General features: G+C 45.4%; 1 protein-coding gene across 1 annotated transcript in view; it reads left to right on the forward strand.

The window, feature by feature from the left end:
• The window catches only part of HS6ST2 (heparan sulfate 6-O-sulfotransferase 2), a 63,415-nt gene that overhangs the window by 36,542 nt on the left and 5,046 nt on the right, over positions 1-21,827 (forward strand).

The raw sequence follows: 21,827 nt of genomic DNA on the forward strand, positions 1-21,827 counted from the left end.
TGTATTTAGGGAGATCAGGATTCAGTAATCTGAGTCCTTTCTAGCTCTTTATTCCTATTCTCCTGCCTGAGCAGGGGGTAGGACTAGAAGACCTTCAAAGTCCCTTCCAGCTCTGTTCTGTTCTGTTCTGTTCTTCATTCTATTCTCTATTCTATTCTATTCTATTCTATTCTACTGTACTCTATTCTATTCTTTATTCCAATATCTATTCTATTCTATATTCTATTCTATATACTACTCTAATTCTAATTAATTTGAATTCTGATTCTAATATTTCTAATTCTAATATTTCTAATTCTATTCTTATTCTGATTCCACTTTTTTATTCTATTCTAATTCTATATTCTATTCTATTATTTTTAATTCTCTTCTCTTTTCTCTTCTATATTCTATTCTAATTCTAATTAATTTGAATTCTGATTCTAATATTTCTAATTCTATTCTATTCTAATTCTTATTTTTATTCTTATTCTATTCTACTATCCTAATTCTATATTCTATTATTTCTAATTATCTTCTCTTCTCTTCTCTTCTCTTCTCTTCTCTTCTCTTCTCTTCTCTTCTCTTCTCTCAGTTGTGGCACAGGAGGGATGAAATGGGACCTGCTGCCTCTAATGGTTGCTTCTGGCTTCAAGTTCTACCTGAAGCCCAGTTGATGATCATGGTGAGAGTGACAGGGTTCAGTGTTAAAGAAAATACCAGGGTTTGGCTCAGCATAACACCCCCACCCCACCCCCGCTGCAAAGTGTGTTCCAAAGAAAGTTGTGCAGCCCTGCCGAATTACCAGAGATTTGGGTCGCTTCGAAAGCAAAACAAGAAAAATCTAATGGGGAGAACCTTAGAGACTTAATTAAGCAGCGGTTTGAAATGTTTGTTTGCACTGATACCCATAATTGGATGCTGCACGAGAGATGCTGTCGGAGGTGCTTTTCTCTCACCAGAGAAGTGGAACGACCCCGGTTGTAAAACACAAAGCGTTTGGTGTGCGTGCTTGTTCATTGGGGACAAAAGAGTATTTGAACAACTAGGAAATCTTGGGCCTTAGACTCGCCACCACAATCAAACCCCACATTTCTGTCATTGAGATGTTCGTTAACTGAGGTTTTTCCTACCATTTTACAACCATTCTTGCCTCCGTTGTTAAATGAATCACTGCCATGGGTAAGTTAGTAACCCTGTTGTTAAGTGTGAACCCCGTTGACTTGGCTTGTCGCAAAAGGGGATCATGTGACCTTGGGACGCAGCGACGGTCATAAGAATGAACCAGTTGTCAAGCATCTGAATCTGCATTTGGTGGTTATGGGGATGCTGGAGAGGTCGTAACTCTGAAAACGGTCGTGAGTCTCTTGTCAACTCATAAAACATCCCTCTGCCTGTTTTAGTAGTTGCCACACACAAAAAAGTGGGGGAGGAAGGGAATCTGGAAGATCAGTGCAGTAGTTTGGAAGTGAAAGTACATTCCAACTCTTCTCTTTAAAAGGTTGTAACTAAACTACCAGAGCTTTTGCCTGCAAATATATTTGATTGGAGAATGAGAATGATGACACCCAGCCCATGAAGGTGCTCAATGGGAGAACCTGGTTGATGAGACACCTGGGGGGAGGGGGAAACAGGGTCACAGGGGGCTGTAAATTACCTCTGCCAGAGTTGGCGTCATACAGGGCAGTGCCAGTATGTCGCCTCTAATGAATCCTTTGAAGTTTCTTGAAGTTTGGCTCGAGAATCATGATTTAATTAGAGTGATTGCTGGAATCCTGACAGCAAATCAAGTGGAAGGGCTACCCATTATTAGAGGCATATTGGGTAAAGAGTCAGAATGTCCAGGCTGATCGCCTTATAGCAACCCTAAATTCTATATCTGCACTCAGCTTGTTTTTGCTTAATACAGGTTACCTTCAAGAAGTGAGAGGAGCCAAATGTCAACTCATAAAACATTCCTAGGCCTGTTTTAGTAGTTGCCATAAAAAAGGGGGAGGAAGGAAATCTGGAAGAGCAGTTGAAAACAGAAGTACATTCCAACTCTTATCTGTAAAAGATTGTAACTAAACTACCAGAGCTTTTGCCCAGGAATATATTTAATTGGAGAATGTGAATGATGATACCCAGCCTGTGAACAGGCTCAATTGGAGAACCTGGTTTATGAGACCCCCGGGGGGAGGGGGGAAACAGGGTCACTGGGGACTGTAAATGACGTATGCCAGAGTTGGCTTCATACAGGGCAGTGCCAGTATGTTGCCTCAATTAAATGCTTTGAAGTTTTTGGAAGTTTGGCTTCAGAATCATTATTTAATCAGGGCAATTGCTGGGATCCTGACAGGATTTTCAATGCCGTCGTAACTTTGAATGGTCACTAAACGGAATGGTTGGACTGTTGAAACAAAGACTGGAGGAGGTTTGGGAGATAACCAAATGAAAGTGGCAGGTATGAACTGTACGCAGCTTTGCAGATGGGCCCTGAAGGGTGTTGCCCACTAATGAGCCAGAAGCTCTGTGTGTTTTGTGAAGGATCGCCAAGCAACCTTGATCCGAAGATGCGTCACGGAGGTGTGGAGGGTCGTGTGCACATGAGCTGGCTTGCCCCAGGTGGCGTCTGCTCCTGGAAGGGCTTCCCACCCGAGAGGCAATTAGTGGTCTAGACCGGGTAATTGCCCTCTCTCTGACCTCCAGGGAGGCCACAGGATGGACTGACCCCTTGGGATTGGCTTCAGCTTTTGGCTTTAGTGTGTCTAGGACAGGGGTCCCCACACTTGGCAACTTGAAGACTTGTGGGCTTCAATTTCAAGCCTAGCTGGCTGGAGAATTCTGGGAATTGCAGCCCACAAGTCTTGAAGTTGCCAAGTTTGGAGACCTGGATTCTTTGGGGCTTACATGACCCTGCTGAGCTTGATCTGGGATGGATGACTAAATGGTGATTTATAGGCTGTAAAGCAGAGTTTACAGGCAAAAGCTAGTTTATAAGCAGGCTGGACCAACTGGGAGGAGCAAAGCAAATTATAATTTCATGGGCTGCGCTGGGCAGGGATTCACTGAAGAGATCTTTCCCAAACTACCTGATCTATGATGAATGTATTTTTTTTACAATGGCTATGATAATGATCTATCATTATTGTTGTACATACACCGAGAGCTTCTGCATCGGAGACGAATTCCTTGTGTGTCGCACTTGGCCAATAAAGAATTCTATGCTACCCGCCCCATGCTGAGACCTGAGCGAGATGCAGCCTGGATTGGATCCAGCTTAGCTCTTCTGGTGTGTTGTCGTGCGGGGGCAGCTCAATTGTGCCGAGAAAGAGATGACAACTGTCAGCTCCACTCAGGCCTCCCCTGACGCTCCCCTCGGATCCGCAGTGATCGCCCTCTTTTCCCAGCCTCTCTGGCGAGGGACTCCTCACGTGACGTGAAGGCTTTGAGTGTCCTTTGGGTCAGAGCATCAGGAAGCCGGTTAGGTTTCTGTCAAACAAAGATGCACGGATGTTTTTTGCAGCTTGAGAAGAGATGCTTTCTTGTTCGGCACCTGTGGAGCAAGCTTTCATCATGGATATCGGGAGCACACCAGTTTGTCTTGCTTATCATTTTCCAGGGCTGTTTTTAAGTCAGCTTTGTCCCCCACTGTTCTGTTCTTCTGTTCGTATATAAGTTTTGTATTCTACTACAAACTAAAATGTTTCTTTTTGTTCTCCTCTGTTTCTTTGTCTGGTCCTTTCTCATCCTCCTGAACAGGCCGAGGCTTCGGATTTTCAAACTTGCTTGTCGTGACATTTATAGCCCACCTTATTTGGTTTCCAGGAAGGGAATGGCCTTCCAAAATAAATAAGTTTCTTTCGTTTCGAAATTACATCCTTCATTTTCTTTTGCAGCATCAGTTCACGTGGCTTGCCGAGAAGGTTCATGAAGGAACTAACCGAAGCGATAGAAACCGCTCAGATTCCCATTGAAACAAGGGTAAAAATCCCATTTTAAAAGAGAAAACCAAGGGATAGATAAAATGTGTATGACAGTCCTGCGGAGCTTCTAAGATTGTGCTTCCTACATCTGGGGTTTAAAATGCCTCCTTTGAATCCCCAGATGTAGGAAGGACAATCTTAAGACCTGGAAATAGTTTTGGGGTTCCTGTGTGGAGACAGCTCGTTCTTGGGGTTCAGCAGCCTTAAATGAAGATTTCTTTTAATTCACTAAGGTAATACATAGAAGAAGATCATGTGGTACCACATCTACACCGACTTCCTTTCTCACAGGCATTTCCAAGCGATGGGCTTCATGTTCTCCTGCCCCATTTATTCCACCCTCTTCGGAACTGCCTTGCCCACTTCTCTTCCTTGTCCTTAAAAGGGGCATTTTGAAAATACACCCTGACAATCCTTTGCAGCAGGGGATTTCTGCTGCAAGCACCAAATGCTGAGCTTCCCCACCCCCCCAGAACGGGAATATTCTTGACAAGGTAGATTTCAATTTAATGCAGAGAAGCTGCTTCCTACCTGCTCCGTTATTACATCTGCCTTCAACTTTAAGGAGGCAACCAAACGAGCCAAATGTGCAGAGCTTATTCCCAAAGTGGATTGAGGCTTTAGCCAGGCTCCTATTTCTTTTGGCTGATCCAATATTGCAATAGTTGTGTGCTGTGTGCCCCAAAGGAGGTGTGTGTAGGTGCAGGGAGGGTTTCTCTCTCTCTCCCCTCCCTCCCCCCTCTTTCTCTCTCTCCCTCAACCCACATAGGGTGGTGGTTGTAGGGAAAATAGGAGGGCGAAGGTGTGTTAGATATGTTTGCCACCTTGAATTATTTGTAAAAACAATAAAGGTGAAAAGGGAAGGAAGGAAGGGAGGGAGAGAGAGAGAGAGAGAGCAAAAGAAAGAGGGAGAAAGGGAAAGGAAAGGCTGTGACTGGGAAACCACCCCAGTTTTTGCTTAGCGCTGTGTCCCCATCTGTCAAGAAAAAGGAATGGCTGGTATGTTCAGGCTCTCCATCCCTCGGTGGCTAGAAGATCATTTACTCCGGAGTAGAGTTGTCTTCCTTCTCTCCCCCCCGCCTTGTTCCTGCAGAACAAGATAAGGAGGGTGAGCTGCTGCTGAGCAACTGCTGGGAGAGAGGGAGGGAGAGGGGGAGAGGGAGGGAGAGAGAGAGAAGGAGAGAGGGAGAGAGAGGGGAGAAGCAACAGTTGGGCACTCCGGAAACCAAAGGCTGCTTTGGTGAGAGGTGCCTGCTAAATTTAGCCCAGGAGCTGGAGGCAAGGACGCTCGGCCAGGCCAGGATGGACCCCCATTGGCAGCTGGGGAAAGTCGGGAGCTGTTGTCACTTGGGAGTGTGTGTGTGTGAGTGTGTGATGCAGCTTCCTTTTTTTCATGGCCGATGTGAGATGGAGAGGAGAGAACCCACCCAAGTTCCCACCCAGAGGCCATTGGGGGTTTCCCAACTCAACAAGGAAAGTCAGAGGAAGCAGATTGAGGGGGGCTGTCTCCGTTGATTGAAGCCTGTCATCCAGCACCAGGGACGTGTTATTTCATGGGCCAATCCTGTTTCTAGTCCTCATGAAAACCAGGGGGGTTTGAGAGCATCGTCGAGCATTTCAAACACCCTTAGCTGTGTTTTCATGGCCACCTTGCCTGACAATTTCTCCTGATATTCCTGAGGTTTTATTTTGGAAATATTTTCTCAGCTTTGACCCATGGCTACGGAGCCTGTTTTTGCTCCAAATGTTTGTGGCTGCTTTGGTGATCAGCGAGTCAAAAATGTGTGACTTTCCCCTCCTTTAAAAGATGGGATTATAAACGAATAAAACCTTCCATTTAGAGTTTTAATAGTCAGTATCCTGTCGCTCGGCTAATCTATGCAAAGTGGATTGCAGACTCGGTGTTTTTATTTGGTGCTTTAATTAAGTAAGAGCCAATAAGGATGGGATTGGGAATTCAAAAGCTCTGGAAAATCTCAAGTTTGACTTTCTTTCCCAAATCCCCTGACCTTTAAGTTTCCCTTTATCCATCACGCAGCAGCTCTTTGCAACTGACCCCACCAAAATTGGTTTGTTCATTGAACATGCAAATAAATTACTTTCCGTGGGCTGAAATTTGAATTGACATTTTGGCTGGGGACACCAGCTCTTTTTAATTATGTAGAAGGGCCAGAAAACTCTCAGTAACCTTGAAAACTGAGTGATGAAAGGTGAGGTTTTCCTTGCAGCAGGAATTAATTTTAATCAGATTTTCCTAGCTAGGTTTACCTGCATTAATACAGTAAGAAAATGCTGAACAGGGAACTGTTGCCCCAAAATGCCAAAATTAATTTTGGGGCATAAAATAATTCCCGCAGATGAAAGAAATTTACCACACAGCAGTAGCTGTTTTCACACACCTAAACACACCCACCCTATCAGTGCTCAAGGTTGGACTTATGTAAAAGATATTAGAGTAATCAAGGCTAATTATTCTTCTGAGGGATCTTTGCAGCGACTACTGTATAAACCGAATTTGGGGAAACCGAGCGATCCAGAACAGGGGGAAGGATAACAGATAATCAGAGTTGGAAGGGGCCTTCTAGGTCACCTAGTCCAACCCCCCACCCACTCAAGCACCCAAGGATGAAAATTGGTTCTTTATTATTGCCCTATCCTTTTCACTTATAGCACAAATTTATTATGTATTTGTTTCTTAAATTTATTTGCCGCTGCTCCAGGCAACTTACAAGAATAAAAAAAAAAAAAAAGAAAACGAAAGAGGTGTAAACGGAGCAGAAGTAAAATAATGGAACTATAAATTAAACGATGAAAAAGGAACACCTGGAGAAGTAATCCTGTACATCAGTGGTTCTCCACTTGTGGGTCACGAAGGCTTGGAAAAATGTCATGATTTAAATCTTGAGTTAAATCTTGGAAGTCCGTGACCACAAAAGATATTTAGAGAAGGCTGAGAAGCACTGCTCTACGTCAATATGATAATGGAAAAGGTGGATGGATGAAGAGATGGAGGAGGAGGAGGAGGAGGAGGAGGAGGAGGAGGAGGAGGAGGAGGAGGAGGAGGAGGAAAGGTCTGCCATCAATCCAGACCCCAAATCCAAATCTAAGAATGGCAGCATTAATAGCTGGGATTTGCCACTGAAACCCTGTCCTCATATAAGCAAGAGACTTAAACTCTCTGTAGAAGTAAAATATGAAGAGAGCAAAACGGGTTAATGTTAAATATCCAGACAAAGGAAACGTCATCTTGTATAACTGGGGAACTTACGAATCGATGGAGAAGAAACAAAGGCGATAGGTAATTTTGCTTTCTTGGGCTGGAGTATGAAAACCAACAGTGTCCTGACAAAGGAAAGAGATTAATTATAGCAAAGAAAGCAGTGACAGTCTTAGACAAGATCAGGAAAGATAAGGACGTTTCCACGACAGTCGAATTCAGAATAGTTAAAGCGAGGTGTTTTTTTCCAGTGCTAGTTGAAAAGAAAGGTAGTTGAAAGAAAGCTGGAGCAGGAGGTAGAAGATAGATGTCCCTGGATTAAGAATTTGATCATGGTTGCTACCTAAGAGTCACAAATTGGATGAGGAAGGACGAGAAATCAATTTTGTACCAGATAAGGGCAAGAACCTTTTGAGGAGGCAATGACCAGCAAACAAAAATACACATATTGAGGGCATCTGATGGCCACTGGACTAGAAAAAGAGGTTATATGTGGGTGTTGGATGGACAGGCCAAAATTCTGGGCAGTTGCTCCATGCTATGATCAGACGTTGAAGTTTATTTGGGGGGCAGGTAACTAATCAGATATATCCCTCTCATCCATGAGCTTATTGCCTAGTCTTTGTTTCTGAACATACTTTGGTAATTTGAAAAATAACGGAAAAGCCTTGGGGATCTCAAAGTGAAGAATGCCTTAGGATTAATTCCGGAAACCATGCTTCCCATCCCTATCCCAGTTGAGGCCTATGGGTCAGTTGCAAGAAGGCGGCTTGGACGGAAACTCCACCCTGACAAAACCTGGTTAAGATTGCAGAAGGAGCTGACCATGGCCAATAAAATGTTCTTCTCAAACAAGCTAATTCCAGCAAATTATTCTTTACTGCAGCACTTTGCGGGATAACTGGTGCTTCTGATTTACTGTCATTCTTTTAATGCTGTCATGAATATTTGATGGTTGACAGCTTTATTCTCCCTTTTTCTCCTTTTCCTGGTCAGAGTTGTTCTGTTTTGCGTGGCTTTTTTTTTTAATTCTCCCCACCAACTCTGCAGCCTATTGAGATGCCATCCTCGAAGCCTCGAGCTGGCTGGCTCTCTTGATTGCTATTTTGGTTTTAGATGAATTTCAACTATTTGGATTCATTCGTGAGCACTGCTTTTACTCTACGCTACGCTACGAAACACAGACGGGAGGTTTCTCCTTTAAATCCAGTGTGGTTCTGCAGAGGCAGACTCTGATTTTGGGAGGGAGCAGACGGTGGGTTTCTGAACCCGGATTTTATACCCTTTTCCCCAACTAAGGGGGTGGGGAAACCAGGGTCAAGGCTGAGAGTGAATGATGTGTCTCAGAGTCAGCTACCTTTCGGACAACCATCGCCTGGATGGCTGAGAATCTCCACACACATTATTGTGAGGGTGGAGGTCCATTCTCCAAGCTTGTGGCCTGGATTCCGAACGTTTCATTACCAGGCTAGGTAAGAACTTCGGCGGAATTGAAGATGTTACCTAGCATGGTAACAAAACGTTGACAAACCAACCCACAAGCTTGGAGAACAGACCCCCGCCCTCATTCTCCACCTGAGCTACAGATGGTCACCACTATTGAGCCTCAGGGGCGCAGTGGTCAGAGTGCAGTACTGCAGGCTACTTCTGCTGACTGCCGGCTGCCTGCAATTTGGCAGTTCGAATCCCACCAGGCTCCAGGTTGACTCAGCCTTCCGTCCTTCCAAGGTGGGTAAAAGGAGAACCCAGATGGTTGGGGGCCATTGGCTGACTCTGTAAAACCTCTTAGAGAGGGCCGTAAAGCACTGGAAAGGAGTATATAAGTCTAAGGGCTATTGCTGTGGCTATTGCAAACAGTCCAATTGGGCTAATTCAGGCTGGTCTTGCTGCAGAAGCCGTCGTAAAGGTGAGCATGTACAGAGTGCACGCTTAAGAGAAAGGAGCTGCTTGGCAGGAAAAGCAAACTCTCTCCTTACTCATCCCTGGCCCTTTCAAAGCAATCAGCTCTTTTCATCCAGGCATGAAATCTCGCTTTGTTTTTTGTTTTTGCTTTATTTTGTTTTTGAGAAGCTAGAAAATTGCCTTTTCTCGGAGCATTTTGTAGTCTTCGCATGCTTTGTTTTTGTGTGAATATTTATGATGGTTACATGTTCACTTCATTTCCAGTCCATTTTGGGGTTTTGTTTTTTTTTGTTTTAAAAAAGAAATGTACCACCCAGGAAGATCCACTGGGAATGATAAAAAAGGATCAAGATTTATTTATTTATCAAATGTAAATGGCTCCTGTCTTATGAGAAATGACTTCTTTCAATGAGGTGATCGAAACTCAGCACGTACAATGGACATAAGAACCAGATTAGGGTTAACTTCCTTCCTTTTTCCTTTCCTTTCCTTTCCTTCCCTCTCTTCTTTTCCTCTTTCCTTCTTTCCTTCCTTCTATCCATTGGCCACTAAATGGCTGTAGGTGGCTTTAAACATATATACTTTGTGTGTGTGTGTGTGTGTGTTTGTGCATTTATCTCCTTGCTTGCACGAGGCCACCTTTGTATCTCAGAATCCTTTTTCCTGGCATTTTCCATCGGGAGGGTGAGACCAGGGGCTCAAGGGGTGTTTAGGGGTTATAAATAAAAACCCCTTTTACTGACTCGCCTCTTTTTTTAGAGCACTTGATTACAGAAGCTTTACCGGCGCCGCATCGAACCGTAGAAGCGTTGAAATAAAATGTTTATGGTCCAGGTTCTGACATCTTCTACCAGGTCAGAATTTTACAAGCAAGGGTTCCAAGATGTAGAGATTAAAAGGAAGTCAAGATGGATGCAGGCTGGAGACAACCCATTAACTTATCTGGGAAGGAGGGCCGCTGTTCAACGCCGCTTTTACTCACGGAGGAAATTGCAGGAATGTCCTCTGAGGACATCCAGTGTGTGTGTCTATTTACAGAACATTCTCTCAGGGTGATGTAAGTTGAAGACGCAGCTGGATTGGACCAGATTCTTTTGGGGGGAAATAGCTCATCCTTCTTCCAACTGGATGCAGATGTTTTTCCTTTCCTTTCCTTTCCTTCCTCCTTCCCTTCCCTTCCCCTTTCTTTCTTTCCCTCCCTCCCTCCCTCTTTCCTTCCTTCCTTCCTTCCTTCCTTCCTTCCTTCTTTCTTTCAATTCTGGCTGGCTGGATATATGTGTTCCCCAGTGAAAACTGTGTTTGGACAATCCATCTTAAGGCAGGCTAACAGTGTAATGCTTGGCTTTGGGAGATGTTACTATCATTTGAGGCCATACTTACAGGAATGAGTAATGGCAGTCTATGATGATGGTGGATAATTCTGTAATTTCTGCTGTGAAGCAAGACAGCCCCCTCAATCAAGATAGACCGAAGCATTAAGCATCCCCCACAATTCGTAGCATCACCTTCTCCCCAGTTCTGCAGTTCTGCTCTTTCTACAATCCTTCATTCTCCGCAAAGTGCGGATTTTGACATGTGATATTATTACTATTGTTACGATGTTTGCTTTGGATAACATTGGAATAAGTGAGACGCTTGAAAATTACCCACCGTGCTGAGCTCTAATAAATCAGCAGAAAATGTATTGAAGTCTCCAGCCAAGTATTGGATGCCAGGCAGAAATAGCAATTCAACAGGGTGATCACTGGAGAACAAAAGAGCTAAAATTGTACTGAATTTGGAACCGAGTGGTGGTTTTATTCCAGTGTGTGTGTGTGTGTGTGTGTGTGTGTGTCTTCCCAGCAATTCTGAATTTAGCCTGAATTTTGCTGCAGATTGAAGGGACTAGGAAGCAGTCTTGGCTACATCCTCATGACACAAATTGCACAAGACCCCAGTCTCATGCCTCACGCTGGATTTTTCCGGTTGGCTTTCTTGGGAATGAACCTGGTTACGATTCTGTTCACGGCAGCCCTGGGTAGTGTGAATTGTTAATCAGGGTTTGGTTTTCTTTTGCGGCGGTTGGTTGAGTGAATATTGTATTTCACACTAGCCGTGTTTCATGCCACTGTTAGAGTAGCTTAAGCCAGGATTACAGCCTTCCCCTTCTAGCTGTAGTTAGGCAGTATAGCTAAATTTTAAAGCCACAAATGCACACAAAACATTGAGCCACAGCGTGTTGAGAAAGCTACCGTAGCTGGGTTCATGCCGTTACAAAGCCATCAGCTCTACATGCCCGTGACTGTTTATCCATCACTCTTAAGCCACAATGAAGCGACCACCTAATGGCTTAGCTCTGTGATATATGAACCCAATCTGTAGCTCAGGGACCATTATTCTTGCCTGGTTTCTGAGCAGAGTCTCGGGAGATTTAAGGGCTCCTTAAAGAAGGAGAGTGAGAATGGAGCTACATTGAGGGGTTGACTACAGGAAGTTGCCAGAAATCATTACCGAGCAAGAAAATATACCTGGAATCTGGAAACAAGCTGAGGAAGAAGGTAATAAGTACAAGCTTGGCTTTTTTTAAGCTCGCCAAAGACGTGAGCAGGCAGGTGTCGTGCGCTGCTGTGCTTCACTGTTCTTTTGGAATACATGCCCACAGCTGTTTGACGTTCACCAGACCTTGACCCTTGGCCCTTGGAATGGATGAAGTCCCCGTGCTTTGACCAATGTGGTGGAAGAAGGGTTCTTAAGTAGGCAAGCCGAGCCAAAGGGTACATTTGTCCTCCTGAGTTAGAGAAAAACGAGGGAGCCCAGAGTCAGAGAAGACCAGAGGTCTAACTGCATTGGTATTCTGCTTCCACCGAAGCCAGCCAGATGCCTCCAGAGGAACCCAACCAGCAAGAGGCAGGGGTAGATAAACTGGACGTTGTTTTTTTTAGACAGGGAAAGTGGGTGGAGTGCTGGAGATTCCATGGGACCTTGGGTGGGATCTACTCAATTCAACATATGTGTCTGATCTTCCCTGAAGTTGGCTGACTAATGAGTTTTCCTAGGAAGAAGGGAGGAGTTGGCTGACTAATGAGTTTTCCCAGGAAGAAGGGAGATGCTGGCAGGAATCCCTTTGGTTTTGTTGCCTCAATCAACTTGAATGTCTTCATGATGCTAGGAAGTTGGACCTCCTGTCCCAATCCTGCTGTGTTTAGCCACATTGAACTAGGGATTGGCAGGTTGAATTCTTACAATTGCAGGTTTTTTTTTAAAAAGGAAGGAAGATCTGAAAGGAAAAAACCACACAGCTTTGTTTTACCCCTGTTGTTGGCTGCATGAATCTTCTTAAGAGGCACCGAACTAGGATTTTCCCTCCTTATTCATAACGATCCATTTGCATAACAGCTCTTGCCATTCAAGCCCTATCTATACCTATGAAGGATTTATGCAGCTGCCTGGAATATCTCTTCCTGGTACACAAACTAAACAATGGAAGTGGAAGCCACCCCAGGGGCCTAGCACTGTTTCAGGTGACTTGCATAATTAACCGCTGGGCTAACCGTTCAGCACTAGAACACTCATTCTTCTTGGTATGGTTTAACTCTAATTCTGCCAGGGATTGCCTGGGGTATCCAGTCCCTTCACCCACACAGGCCAGGAAAGCAGGTCTGACGTTCAGCTATCAACAGAGGAGCTGGTTTGTGGTTGCATCAGGTCTCCTGAGGGGGAAGTTGAGGCAGGGGACTAGGAAGGGCAATTGGTGGAAGATGCCTTCTGACATCACCATGTGCACCTCCACCATGGCAGGCTTTGATGAATTCTGTTCTTTGGAGGTCTTCACAGTTTCACATTTCCACACCAACCCAGGCAGGGGCTGCAGAGTCTCCTTAAACATCAGAGCAGCCCTTCAAGGACACTTTTTATTAGCTGTAGTGACGGAAAATCAATAGCTCCTGTCCTGAACACAATGGAATTTCTGTGCATCCAGAATGGAAAAATGATCCTGACCTAGAATCTGAGGAAGGTTAGTAGGTCATCTCTCACCCTCGCTCTAATCTTCATTTGCTGAATAAAACATCAAGCGGTTGGGTTTGCAGCAGTCTCTTAAAACAGTCTCTTAAGTCAGCGTTTCTCCACTGTGGTCTCTTGAAGATGGATGGGCTTCACCTCCTGGAATTCCCCAGCCAGCTTAGCTCATCCAAAGTCCGCCCTCCCCCCTCTCCAAGGAGCCAAGATTGAGAAATGCTACTTCAAGCCCTGAGCCAATGTTCCCACATCAGATGCCTCCAACAGCTTTTGGAATCCTAGGATCAGGGCTGGCTGGGGATTCTGGGTTTGGTGTCTAAAATATCTGTGTACATAGGGTTCGGAAAGGTAGCTCCAGGTAAGAGGAGGTGATAGTAATGTTATCCATGTAGTCATGTACGCGTCTTGGCGATTCATTGGGCCAGGTCTCCACATCTTCTGATCCTGCACTACTTCTTTGAGTTGTTCTGTGCTTGGGCTGATGCCAGCTTTGATGGTCTCCAGCCGTTGGGTTCTTTGCCAGCCAGGTTTCCTTTTACCCCTAACTCTTCCAAGTTGAAGAAGGCCACCATAAACCACAACATTCAAGCCACGCTGGCTGTTATCAGACCATGTTTGGGGGGGATCCTTGGTTGTGAGAAAAACCAGCCATCTCCCTTGGGAGACCACCTTGCCAGCTGAACGTCTCCGCAACCTGCAGAGGCACAGCTGTCTCTCCTTGATCCAGATGACTCGGCTTCCTTCTGGTTTCCTATTTCAGGGGACACAGATGGTCCATTTCAGCACAAAGCCGAATCAGCAAAAGAGAAAGGCTGGGGTGTTTTTGAAGTTGCGGGGAACGGAGAACCTTGAAGCAAAGCAACCTCCTCCCTTTCGTTTAAGAAACAGATTTAACATCAGATGAGCCGAATGTCTATTTCAATGCTTCAGCAGGTTGCAGACGTGCATAAATAATTTGAGGGTTTGGGGCTTTGTGCTGTGACATTTTTTCAGCATGACTTTCACCCTCCTGAGAAGTACAGGAACTATTTAAAGGGATTAACTGACCCTGTTGCCTTGCAGTTGGATCGCCCAACCAAGGAATAACCAGGCCTGACCCAGCGTAGCTTCTGAGCCAGGCCAAGTAGAGATCAAACACCAATTCAATAAAATAAAATGAATAATTCAGAATTAAATAAACCAGTAGGATTACCCCAAGGGTATTTATTTCTTCTGTGTAATTAAACATCGTATTTGAGACACCCACACCCACTTTGTCATAGAAGTTTGTAGGGCCTTCTTGTGAAGGCTGGGGTTTTGGGGGGGACTTGAGCATTGACCTCCCTTTTGGAATTGGTTCCTTTTGTCAGGAAGGCTTGGGTCTCCACGAGGGGCCAGGAGAAGACGCTGAGGATTTGGTCCTTGCTAAATGCTTGCCAAATTCCTGTTGGGTAGTCATAGTAAGGACCCAGAACTGAACAAAAAACACTTCTACAAGGCAGAACGACTCTCGTAGGTTAGATTAAAGGGAGGAAGGGTTCTTCGGCACACGCTTGGCTGAACTTGTGTTCCTTTTGAGTCTCAACATGGTTTTGTAATTAAATAAAAACCAAGATGGGTGTTAATCTCAGCTATGGTGGTCATCCTCCTTGACCTGACGGAAATAAGAAAGCTTGCTTAGATGCGGTTGGGAAGGAGAGGTTTCCCAGGAGCAGCAGCAGCAGCAACAGCAGTGAGAAATACAGCTTCAAGGGAATGCAAATTTGTTCTTGGTCGCTGTATTTCCTGGGCATCCGGATGATGTATTTTCCTGTTTTATTGGTCTTTGTTGCAATAAATAAACCCAGGAGGTCAAATATATTCTGGGGCCTATAAATATGGATTGGAGTGAAGAAAGATGCTTTCCAAAATCCACTGTCCTTGTGGAGAAAATTTATGAGGATCACAATTTCTGGAGCATGTGGTCACGAGCATAGGCCATGCTAAGGAGTGGCATCTGACAAGTGGGGGCAGAGGAAGGATGGAAACCCTCCCAGGTGACTCACTGGATACTTTAGGCTGAACAGGTTGTGATTTGCAAACCAGGTTCCTGATTTGCTTGAGGTGAAGGATCAGGGGAGATCTTGGATGGGACTTCCTTGATGAAAAGATCTTGGCCTGGAAGATGGATCTTCTGGAGGCGTATTGGGGACACGTGGTGGGTGGTTCCACAGAAAGGTTGGCATGGAAGAAGAGCTTGCAAATGCCCAATATAGGGTGGTCCCGGCAGGCATGACCCGTATCTAAAAAGACTAAATCGTGGCAACTGAATGGAATAGAATAACAGAGTTGGAAGGGACTTTGGAGGTCTTCTAGTCCAACCCAACGCTCAACCCAACACTATAGGGTTTCCTGCCTAAGCAGGGGGTTGGACTGAAGACCTCAAAGATCCCTTCCAGCTCTATTCCGATTGATGGAGTCGTGTTGGTGACCCAACCTTTATCATCCCTGAGGTTGTTTACCAGGGGTCTCTGGGATGAAGTCCGTTGGTGGTGGGGCCAAGGACCTTCTATTAATTCTGTGTCCTGTTGCTTCTAAACGTGGCTTTGGAAAACTTGTGGAGGGACTTTTCCATAAAATCGTTTAATTCTCTTTGAACACTGTCTCAGCCATTGGCTCTCTTGAGTTATTTGGCGGGGAATTCTATAAATTAAACAACTGGTTGATAGATAAATTTTCTCCATGCATAGATAAATTCCTGCCAGATTTAGATTCTGACTAGGCATTGGTAATTGTGTTCATATATCTGCTTACAGAATAAGGCAAAGCAATCATTTATTTTGGCTGTGCGTGCGTGTGAGTATATGCCAGGGGAAGGAATTGTCTCTGAAGAGACAGTTCTAGAAATGCCATTGGTGTCTAACTGCTTTTTGGTGGTTTATTCCCCCCCAAGCAATTAATGAATTAGCCAATTACTCATGTCAATTAATCGGTGCTTTCAGCTCTGATTCAAATGTCTGTCTGTTGGAGGCACCAAAAGTCCACTCTTGGAAGTGCAGGTGGAAATGGATGTTTTTCACATGCGCCACTGTGTAATTAATGTGGAGAGTGTGTCAAACGGTTGCGTTGTTCCTCTCTTCATGCAGCTGCAAGAACAGTGGTGGCCTTGCTTGGACAACCAGCCTTTGGGTCTTAAGTTTTCCCCTGGCCAACTTCATGGTTCTCCTGCCCATTTTTTGTTGGTGCAAGGCTATCAAGATTGCACCCACATCCCATGTTTGACCTCCATCTTGTTTGTGATTGTGTTGTGGGGTGCCAACTGGGGAGAATCAATGAACCAAGTTGAAAGAAACCGTCTTATTGCCTTGGCTGTCAGAAGGCTCTCTACAACTTCTGTTAAACTCTCAGAGTAGACATGAGAAGCATAGAACAATGGACAGCCATATGATTCTTCAGAGGAGGATGGTCCGTTTTTCTTTCTGGTTTTGTCTCAGCTGGGTTGTCAGAAGTGTGAGACAACTGTTCTGCTTTTAATTGTTGTGTCAACTCATAAAGCATTTCTATGCCTGTTTTAGAGTTGCCATAGCGGGGGAGAGGGAAGAAATTTGAAAGAGCAGTGCAGCAGTTTGGAACCAAAAGTGCATTCCACTTTTATCTTGCAATGGTTATAACTCAGCTACCGGAATTTCTGCCACACAAATCTCTAATTGGAGAACATGACTGATGACTCTTGGCTATGGACGTGTGTCCGTTGGAGAATATGAATTATGATACACCCAGAGGGGTGGGGAAAAACCAGGGTCAAGGGTGACAGTGAATGACGTGCCTCAGAATCGGCTTCAAACAGGTTCATGCTGACATGTTCACTCCTTGGAAGTTTTTGAAGCTTGGCTCGAGGCTCATGGTTTAGTTAGGGCAACTGCCGGAATCCCGACAGGTTGTTTTGAAGGATCTTTAGAGGTGAAGCTTTGGTTTTCTCCGTCCTGAGTCTGGCCTGGAGAGATTTGATCCTCTGGGTATTTTAGGGAGTCAATCCTGGTGACCTTGGAAAGTTCTGAAAGAAAACCTCAAGAAAAAAAATCTCGCAGACAAATCCTGAAACGCAGAGCCTGCGTAGGGAGAAAAGATCACCCCGGTCTCTTCTGGACCAGGTACTGCAGCTATTTCCTCCACCTAGATCCGTGAGTGGGCCAGGGAGGGCTCCACTTTTTAACATGTTTCTTTCCTTCTTTGATTTTTATAGCTGCCCATCATCACAATGTGACTCTGGGGTCCACTTGGGCCTGCTAGTTGTCTACCTTTGGGGGTTAAGAGCAAGTCAGTCCGGTGAGCCTGACGCCTCTGCCTGCCTGTGATGTCTGAAAGGGGCAACTTAGATCCGTGTTCAGCTTTTGCTGAGCACCTGGTCCAAGGGCTCAGAGCTTCAGGACTGGCCCTTCCCTCCCTTCTTCCCTCCCTCTCTATCTTTTCCTTCCTTCCTTCCTCTTTTCCTTCCTCACTCTTTCTTCACCTTCCTTCCTCCCTCCCTTTCTTTTCCTTCCTTCTTTCCTTCCTTCTCTTTTCCTCCCTCCCTCCCTCCTTGTTCTCTTCATTCCTTCCTTCCTCCTTTCTTTCTTCTCTCTTTTCCTTCCTTCCTTCCTTTCCTCCCTCCCTTTCTTTTTCCTTTTCCTTTCTTTTGTGGAAGAAACACACTTGAAGGGGGCAAGAGTGACAGCTGCAGAGGTGCGCTGGTATTAATTAACTTATCCTGCCAAGAGCATCTATTGATTTGTTTTTACAGAACTGTGATGAGCCTGATTAAGATTCCAGGGTGGGGGGAGCCCAGCGTCCCGGCCCCCCCTCCGAAGGGAAGGGGCAAGCCACCCATCACGGAGAGAGGAGCTGAAGGCACGGCTGCCTTCTCGGCTTGGAAGGGAAGGGCTCGTTTTTTGTGAGCTGATGGATTTCTTGTTTGTACATCGCTGACAGCATCGGGGAGGGTTTGTTTGTCAGCCTTTTTAATTTGCTCCCCCTTCCCTTCCGCTTTGTAGAACAATGAGTAGCAAACTGTTTTTATTTTTCCATCCAGCCTCCCCCTTCTCCCTCCTTCTTTCCCCCATCCTACTTCCCTCCCCTCCTTCCCTCTTCCTCCTCCTTTTCCTCTTCCTCCTCCTCCCCTCCTTTCTCCTCCCTCCCTCCCCCTTTTCCCTTCTTTCTTTTCCTCCTCCCCTCCTTCCTTTTCTCCTTCCTCCCTTCTCCTCCCTCCCTCCCTCTCCTTTTCCCTTCCCTCCCTCCTCCTCCCTCCCTCTCTCCCCCTCCATCAATGTCCCATTATCCACCACAATTGTTGCCCACACTGGCCAAGGAGGATGGGGGGGTGATAGAATAAAGAACAACAGAGTTGGAAGGGACTTTGGAGGTCTTCTAGTCCAACCCCCTGCTGAAATAGGAGCTCAGTTGACAGATGGCTGTCCAGTCTCTTCTTAAAAACCTCTAGTGACGGAGCCCCCGTTACTTCTGAAGGCAAACTCTTTCAGTGGTTGATAGTTCTCCCTGTTAGGAAATTCCTCCTTAGTTCTAGGTTGCTTCTCTCCTTGATGAGTTTCCATCCTGTGGCTTCTTGTCCCGCCCTCAGGGGCTTTGGAGAACCGAACGTGGAATAATAGGATTGGAAGGGACCTTGGAGGTCTTCTAGCCCAACCCCCTGCTCCAGCAGGAGACCCTAGACCATTTCGGACAAGTGCCCGTCCAGTCTCTTCTTAAAGGCCTCCACAACTCCTGGAGGCATCAGATCAAGCTAAAACCAACCTCTCTTGCGGAGCTGTTGGGAACAGACGAGTTTTAGCACCTCGACTGAAACGAGCATTTCAAGTTAGGGATCGATCCTCTTTTTAACCGGGCGACTTCGTCCTGCAGGCCTGAGGATCTTGTGAATCAGACGTCGATCCAGAGATCCCTCCCTGATCCAGTGGGGCTTTCTCCAGAACATCCGTTTGATTTAGTCCTCTGGAGGGGTAGAAACCCCTCACCCCCAATTTCCTAAAATTGGGAGGACTAGAGGAAAAATAGAGCATGCAAAAAGAAATGATGGGCTTTTCTTTTTTGCTGGCTAGCCCTTCAATTCTTTTGGCAAAGGAGCGAGGGGCCCTTGTGCCGTGCAAGGAAAAAAAAAACGCGTATAAAATATATTCTAATTGTCAATTCTAAGATTCCCGTTTCCTCTCCGGAGGGAGTCCGGGGACTTGAGATCATTACAAGCCTCTGCAGTTCTTGCCAAGCGGTTTGCGAGCGACTTAATCAGGGATGCGGCACTTGCCGGACGGCCCCGTTTTAATTTTACGCTGCTGATTAAGTTTCCTTAGCTAAGACGGGTTGCTTTTCCAATTCAATTAAACGAGAATCCCCTTCCACTTAGGGGGGGAGGATACCAGAGGGCTGTCTGGTGGGCTACGATAATATATACTTATTTTTCTTCAACTGAGACCAACTCCCGCATCACCTACCCAAGCTGCATTAAATGAAATCAGTGGAAGCTTAAATTAAAATTACTGGGGGTTGATCGCCCTGTCCGTGTTTTTTTTTTAATTTTTAATTTTAATTTTTTTTTCTGCCTCGAGGCTGGGAAGATATTTGTATTTAATTGTATTAATTACGACAGCCGGATCTTCTTCTCTAAAGGTGTGCCTCGCAAGGGAGTCTCCGGGTCTGCGTTTTCCGCTGGTGGGAGCAGAGAAATGTTTGCAGAGTGACTCCCTGTGCTGGGAGTGGAGAGGGTTGGGGTGACGTCTTTGGCACTTGGGGATGGTGTGTGTTCTTTGTGGGTTGAGTGGCGGGTTGGAGACCCCGTTAGCTCTGGGTCTGAACCAGGAGAAGTCCAACCTTGCAGCTTTAAGGCCTGTGGACTTCAACTCCTAGAATCCCCCAGCCATCTGTGAGGACTGGTTGTAACTCCCTTCATCCAGAACTGTCGTAACTTCAAATGAATGGTCGTAATTCAAGGATGACCTCCATAAAATGGCCCCTCCTTTCCGAGCCAAGAAGGCTCGAGGCCAGATTCCTCATCAAAAGGTTTGATTTTTTTGTAACAATGGACACAGGACCACAGCTTGGACTGTGGCAAAGGGTGTAGGTTCTGCTCGAGTGGGGAGGTTGGACTAGATGACCTACAAGGTCCCTTCCAAGTCTGTTAATCTGTATCTAAAAGGCGGAGGACATTTCCTGATGGAAAAATGGCGCTTTGTGTGAAAATGCAGCCCGAGGAGGGTTAAACAGGGCTCAGTGGACAATGGCAGTGTGAGATAGCTTTGCTGCCAGTGGAAAAGCACAATTTTATTATTAAAATGCCCTGGCGCTCTCACCTGTAATTAACTTTCGAACACTTCGCGTTCTTTGGATGTGCTTAGATATTCATTTTTCCCTCTCTTCATTTCCCACCCCCCCCTCCTTTTAAAATTCAAGCAGGAGGAGAAATACTGCTGCATTGTAGGATCTTAAAATAGCAACGTGCGTTTTCATAAAAATGATCTCCTGCTTTGAATGTGCTTGCACATCCCCACTAAAGCACACTGAGCTGGGCTTCCTTTATTCCTTCCCTTAATCAAATATTTGAAAAACTTCTAAGACAAGAGGGGAGGGGAGGGGAGGAGGCATTTTCCTGCAGAGGGTTTAACGTGGCCCAGAGAGCCTGTTGCTGCACGCCCAAAGGAAGCCTCCGAAACTTCCTTGCTATTTTGGAGAAGGGTTTTAGGGGAAAAGTCTGAGTGCTAGTGCTCTTCCCTCCCTCCCTCTTATTCCCTTTTTCATTCTCCTTCCTGGTGGCACAGTGGTTAGGATGCAGCATTTCATGCTAACTCTGCCCACTGCCAGCAGTTTGATGCGGACTGGCTGAAGGGTGACTCAACCTTTCATCCTTCCGAGATCAATAAAACGAGGACCCAGATTGTTGCGGACAAACATTATAAACTGCTTAGAAAAGGCTGGAAAGCACTGTGAAGTGGTAAATAAGTCTTAAGTGCTATTGCTATTGCATCAAACACAGGTGGGATTTCAATCACAATATTGTAGCTCCTATCTTGATTTTCTTTTTTTTCTTTTTTTACTGCACTCTGCAGGTACCTACACAGTGATGCATATTGTGTTATTGATGTGCTGGGGCTTAGGGTGGTGCATTTTTGTGTTTTTTTGGGTGAAAAGGTGCCTGTTGGGTAGGTAGATGGGTTAAGGCAATGTTTATATCCCCTTTTCTTTCTGCTTCAATGCTGCTTGATTTCTGCCACTCGGAAAGAAACTCTTAAAATGTCATCAGTCAAAAAGGAAAGTGGGATCTGCTACTTCCTGCAGATTTTCAGTCCATAGAGGGGGAGAAGCCAACTTGATTCACTGGGATTTGCAGCTCTCCATAAATCTCCTTATAGTGATCTGCTTTGGGCTCTCTGAAGCCCATCATCCAAGGCTTGGCACATTTCAGGTCCTTTTCTCTTGAAGGGGCATCTGAGAGAGATGGTGCTTTTTGTTCCAGATTTTAATGAGAAAGTTTACTTTTTAGCTATTTTCTTCTGTTAAAATCACGGTGGGCTCTGGGTTTTTTTCTTTTCTTTTTGTGGAACAGCGACCTCTTGTGGTGTATGCTAGTAAAGCAAGCAAGTGGGGGGGGGGGGTTGACATTAAAGAATTTTATTTTTTGTGTGAGTTTTGCAGTTCTATTTTTGTGACAGTTCTTTGGGCCTAAGTGGGTCTGACAACTTTGGTAGCTGTTCCTTCAGTCTCCTTTTCTGCCTGTTCAGGAGCTTGAAACGAGAAATGCAGATAAATTTTGACTTACGACCAAAATT

The sequence above is a fragment of the Notechis scutatus genome, chromosome 10 (genome assembly GCF_049901735.1).
Source record: "Notechis scutatus isolate UNSWTSFEM ecotype Mainland chromosome 10, rNotScu1.2, whole genome shotgun sequence".
NCBI classification, from domain to species: Eukaryota; Metazoa; Chordata; class Lepidosauria; order Squamata; family Elapidae; genus Notechis; species Notechis scutatus.